Source organism: Diceros bicornis, unplaced genomic scaffold (genome assembly GCF_020826845.1).
Source record: "Diceros bicornis minor isolate mBicDic1 unplaced genomic scaffold, mDicBic1.mat.cur scaffold_54_ctg1, whole genome shotgun sequence".
Taxonomy (NCBI): Eukaryota; Metazoa; Chordata; class Mammalia; order Perissodactyla; family Rhinocerotidae; genus Diceros; species Diceros bicornis.
Window position 1 is genome coordinate 460,000 of NW_026691418.1, and position 6,262 is coordinate 466,261.

The window sequence follows — 6,262 nt, forward strand, 5'->3', positions numbered from 1 at the left end:
TTGTAGTGAAAAGTATAAAAGCTCTCATTAGAGTATGTTCCCTAGAGCTACTGGCAAGCTGAGTTCAGCAGAAGTGCTCTTTCAATACATTGGATAGAAAGCTTGAGTGTAGAATATTAACAGCTTATGTGTGACAACAGTCATGTGTCCTTTGTCATATTACTCACATATTTATGTGTGACATCATTCACATTTATATGTGTGGCATCATATCAGTAGTGTGACATCACTCCCACTGCTACCTGTGACATCAGTGATTGTGACCTCATTTCCATTGTGTGCATGTGATATCACATGATTTGTTACTTGTGACATGAGACACATGGTTATGGGTGACATCACACCCCTTGTGTGTGTGTGACAACATCATTGTGTGTCACATCTCATCAATTGTGAGTGATGTTAACCTTAATTGGCCTATGATATCAAGCCATTATTATGTGTGGTGACACTAATAGTACTATGTATGACATCACACAAATTGAGTGTGGCATCATTTTTGTAGTGTGTTGACATCACTAGAATAGTGTGTGACATCGCTCAAATTTTGTGTGTGGCATCACTCCAAATGTTCTGTGTTGCATGACCCCCATTTTGGGACATCAAACACTATGAGTGTGATAACACTAGGATGTTCTGTATCATCTCTCAAACTGTGTGATATCTCCCCCGTTGTGAAGAACAGCAGTCGTATTATTAACTGTGATGTGACATCCACTGTTATGTATGAAATCACACCCAGGTTTCTGTGAAATCTCTCACATTTTACTCTGGCAAACCACGCTTGAGTGTTTTGTGTAACTCTCATTGTTATGTGTGAATTCACACTCATTTTCATGAGAGACACTGCTCCCATTTTCTGTGACATCACCAGGGTAGTGTGTGCCATCACTCATATTGTGTGTGACATCATTCAATGTGTCTGTGACATCACACCAAGGGTTTATGTGTGACAGGGCTCACATTTGTGTGTGAAAACACACCCATTGATATTTGTGACACCATTCACATATTTTTGTGATGTATCTCATTTTATGTATGAAATCATTCCTATGGTGTGTGTCATATCATTCAAATACGTTGACATCACACCAATTGTTTGACATCAATTCAATTTAGCATGAGAAATCACTATTGTTACATTTGATGTCACTTCAAATATTTTATGTGGCATCACACTTATTGTTGAGAACATCACTCTGCCAGTGTTCATGACATCACATGCATGGTGTGTCTGTGACTTCAGTCATAAATTTGGTGAGACATCACTCTGTTATGTGAGATATCATGCCAGTTGTTTTGCATGACTTCACATAAATAGTGCGACATCACTACCACTTATGTGTGACACCATCACATGTCTTTTGTTATATTACATGTCTGTGTGACATGAACCCCATTCTTAAATGTGACATCATAACAATTGTGTGACACAACTCCCAAAGCTATGTGTGATACCGTTGATATGTCTCCTGTCACATAACTCACATTTTACCATAAGACACCACTCCCATTGTGCGTGATATCAATCCTATTGTTAAACGTGACAGCACTTCCATTTTTATGTGTCACATCACTCCCATTGTGCATGAGACATGACTCATATTTTGTGTGTGACATCACCCATATTGTTATGTGTGATATCACTCCCATTATGTATGACATTGCACCAATAATGTGACATCACTCCCAATATTATGTGTGACATCACTGACGTGTTCTTTATGATATCACTCACATTTTTCTTGTGACATCAATCCTATTGTATGCATGTGATGTCATTCCTAATCTTATGTGTGACATAACATACATTTTTATGTGTGACATCATTGTCCTTGTGTGTGTGATATCAGTAATATAGTGTGTGACATCACATCAAATTTGTGACATCACTCCAACTGTTCATAGGACCTCACAGCCATGGTAATTTGTGATTTCTCACACAATATAATATATGACTTCTAGGTGATGTCATTCTGATAGTGTGTGTTATCACCCGCATTGTGTGTCTGTGAACATTCCTCACGTTTTCTGTGTGACATCACTCTGATTGCTATGTGTGATACCACTCCCACTTTGATGTATGACAAGAGGCGAATATTGGGACATTACACCCATCGAGTGTAATATCACTATGATAGCATGTCATAGCACATAAACTGTGTGAGATATCACTCCCATTGTGTGTGATGACTGTCATATTCTCAGCTGTGATGTTACTTCCACTGTTGTGTGAAATCACTTACATGTTTTTTGAAATTTCTGACGCTATTGTCTTACATACATCCCATGGTGTGCGTGTTATATGACTCTCATTGACTGAAGTCACACTCATTTTTGCATGTGACATCAGTTCCATTGTGATTGAGGGAAACCTGGGAGTGATTTCATACAGAATAGTGACAATTGTGGAGATGCAGCAGTCTATCCTACTGTTATCACACTCAAGGTGTGCGATGACCCAAATTAGGTGTGATGTCACACAAAATGATTGGAGTGACTTCACACACAAAATGTGAATTATTTACACACACCATTGGACTGACGTGAAACACATGATCAGAGTGATGAAACACTCAAGTGGTGTGATGTCATAGCTAATATAGGGAGTGACAACAACACGATGCTTGGTATATAATACACTAATTAAGGTTGATGTCACAAACAATTCACACACCACTTGAATAATGTCATACATATTGCCACAGTTATGTCCTTGACAATTTGTGTGACATCAAATGGAATATTGGGAGTGATATCACATAACAATAACAATTTCATATGGTAAATTGGATTTATGTCACACACAATTGATGTGATGTCAAAATATGTGAATTCTGTGGCACACAATAGGAGCGATGTCATACATAAAATGTGAGTTATGTTGCAAAAAATATGAATGGTGTCACATATATCAATGGGTGTGTTTTCACAAACAAATGTGAACCTTGTCAAAAATTCAGCATTAATGTGATGTCACACACAAATGGTGTGATGTGAGATGGACCATGTAAGTGAAGGCACACACAAACCATGTGATGTCACAGACAATGGGCGTGGTGTTTCTCAGGAAAATGAGAGTGAATTCATTCAGTAACATGATAACACGCCTGTAGTGGTGTATGACATCACAACAGTAGTGTGACATCAGTCCCACAATTGTGTGATATCAGTCATGTGTAATTAGTAATATTACTCACTTATCTATGTGTTAGATCACTCCCATTGCCATGTGTGACATCACATCATTAGTGTGACATCACTCCCACATGTGTATGGCATCAGTCTTGTGTCCTTTGTGATATTTCTCATGTCTATGTGTGACATCACATCAATAGTGTGACATCACTCCCATTGCTATCTGTGACATCACGGATGTGTAAATTTTGAAATCACTCCCATTGTGTGCGTATGATATCACTCCCATCATTATGGGTGATGTGACACATTGTCATGCGTGACATCACACCACTTGTGTGTGTGACAACATCCTTATTCCGTGTCACATCACACCAGTTGTGTGTGACATCAACCTTATTTAGCATATGATACCGCAACCATTATTATGTATGATGTCACTGCCAATGCTATGTATGTCATCACACCAATTGATTGTGACAACACTCTGAGAGTGTGTTTATCACTCCAACAGTGTGTGTGTGACTTTGTTCTCACTTTGCGTTTGACATCACTCCAATACTTATGTGTGGCAGCGCATGCATTTTTGGCCATCACATAACTTGAGTGTGATAAGACTAGGATAGACTGTCACGTCTCCCAAAGTATGTGATATCACTCCCATTGTGTGATAGAAGTCATAGTCTTAACTGTGATGTGACATACACTGTTATGAATGAAATCACTCCCAGACTTCTGTGAAGTCTCTCACATTTTACTCTGACTTAAATCCCAGTTCTCTGTTTTGTGTAACTCTCATTTGTATGTTTGAATTCACACTCATTGGCCTGAGAGACATCACTCCCATTGTCTGTTACCTCAACAGGTTCATGTTTACCTTAGCACATATTGTGTGTCTGACATCACTCAATGTGTGTGACATCATACAAATGATATATGTGTGCCAGGGCTCACATTTGTGTGTGATAACACATACAGTGATATGTGTGACATCATCCAGTGGTTTTGGGACATAGCTCACACTTTTTGTGTGACATTATTACTAGTGTGTGTGTCACACAATTCACATATGTTGACATCACCCCAATGAGTTTGAACTCAATCCAACTTAGCATATAAAATCACTAATGGTACATGTGATGTCACTCCAAATATTCCATGTTACAACACACTAATTGTCAAACACATAACTCTGCTTCTGAATGTGACATCACTAGCCTGGTGTCTTCTGTGATTTCACTCATATTTTGGCGACATCTCTCTATGTGTGATATTATGCCTGTTGTCTGGTATGACATCAAACCAATATTGTGACATCGTTCTCACATTTGACAAGTGAAATCAGTCACGTGTCCTGTGTATTATTACTCACAAGTTTATGGGTGACATCATTCACATTGTTACGTGTGACATCACATAGTGTGACATCACTCACACTGATATGTGTGACATTGGTGACATGTCCCTTGTGAAATAACTCACATTTTGAAGTGTGACATCACTCCCATTGTGTGCATGTTATGTCACTTCCATTGTTATGCGTGGCATGGCTTGATTATGGGTGACATCACAACACTTGGTTGTGTGTGACAACACCCTCATCATATGTCACATGACATCAATTGTGTGTAACATCATCAATATTAATTAGTATATGATATCCCAACCATTATTATGTTGGTGTCACTACCAGTATTATATATTACCTCACACCAATGGAGTGTGACATCACACTGATAGCATGTTTGACATCACTCCAATGGTGTGTATGTGACATCGCTCACATTTTGTGTGTGACATCACTCTAATCGTTATGTGTGTTATTACACACATTTTTGGACATCACACACCTTGAGTTTGATAACACTAAGGAAGCCAGTCACATCTCTCAAATTGTGTGATATCATTCCCATTGTGTGTGGCAGCAGTCATAGTCTTAACTGTGATGTGACATCCACTGTTATGTATGAAATCACTCCCGTGTTTCTCTGAAATCACTCACATTTTACTCTGACAAATCTCACATGCGTGTTTTGTGTAACTGTCATTGTTATTTGTGAATTCACACTCATTTTCATGAGAGACATCACTCCCAGTGTCTGCGACATCACCAGGTTTCTGTATGCCTTCACAAAAATTGTGTGTCTGACATCAATCAATGTGTGTGTGAAAACACACCAACGGTGTATGTGTGACAGGGCTTACATTTGTGTGAGAACACACCCAGTGATATATGTGACACCATTCACATTTTTATGTATGACATCACACCTATTGTGTGTGACAACATTCACATATGTTTATATTACACCAACTGTGTTTGACATCAATCAAATTTAGCATATTAAATCGCTATTTTTATATGAGATGTCACTTCTAGTATTCCTTTTGACATCACAGTAATTCTCAAGGACATCACTCAACTAGTGTTGTGACATCACTCAACTAGTGTTGTGACATCACACTTATGCTGTTTCTGTGACTTAAATCACATATTTGGAGTGACGCCACTCTGTGGGGTTAATATCTAGCCTGTTGTGTTGTAAGACATCACAGCAATAGTGTGACTTCATTCCTCTTATATGTAACACCATATGACTTGTATGACAACAATACCACTCTGTGTGACATCTATGATTAGTCCCTTGTGATATAACTCATGTTTATAGTGTGACTTCACTCCCATTGTTAAGTGTGATGTGACACACATAGTTATGGGTGACATCACACAACATGTCTGTGACAACATCCTCATTGTGTGTCGCATAACATCAATTGTGTCTGATATCAAACTTAATTAGCACGTTATAACCCATACATTATTATCTTGGTGTCAGTCAAAGTATAATTTATGGCATAACACCAACAGTGTGGAACATCACTCTTATAGTGTGTTTGACATCACTCCAAGGGTGTGTGTTTATGACAATAACCACATTTTGTGTGTGATATCACTCCAATCGCTATGTGTGACATCACACCCTCTTGGGATGCCACACACCTTGAGTGTGGTAACACTAGGTATAGTCTGTCACATCTCCCAACTTGTGTGATATCACTCCCATTGTGTGAGGGTCGCCATATTATTAACTGTGATGTGACATCCATTGTTATGCATGAAATC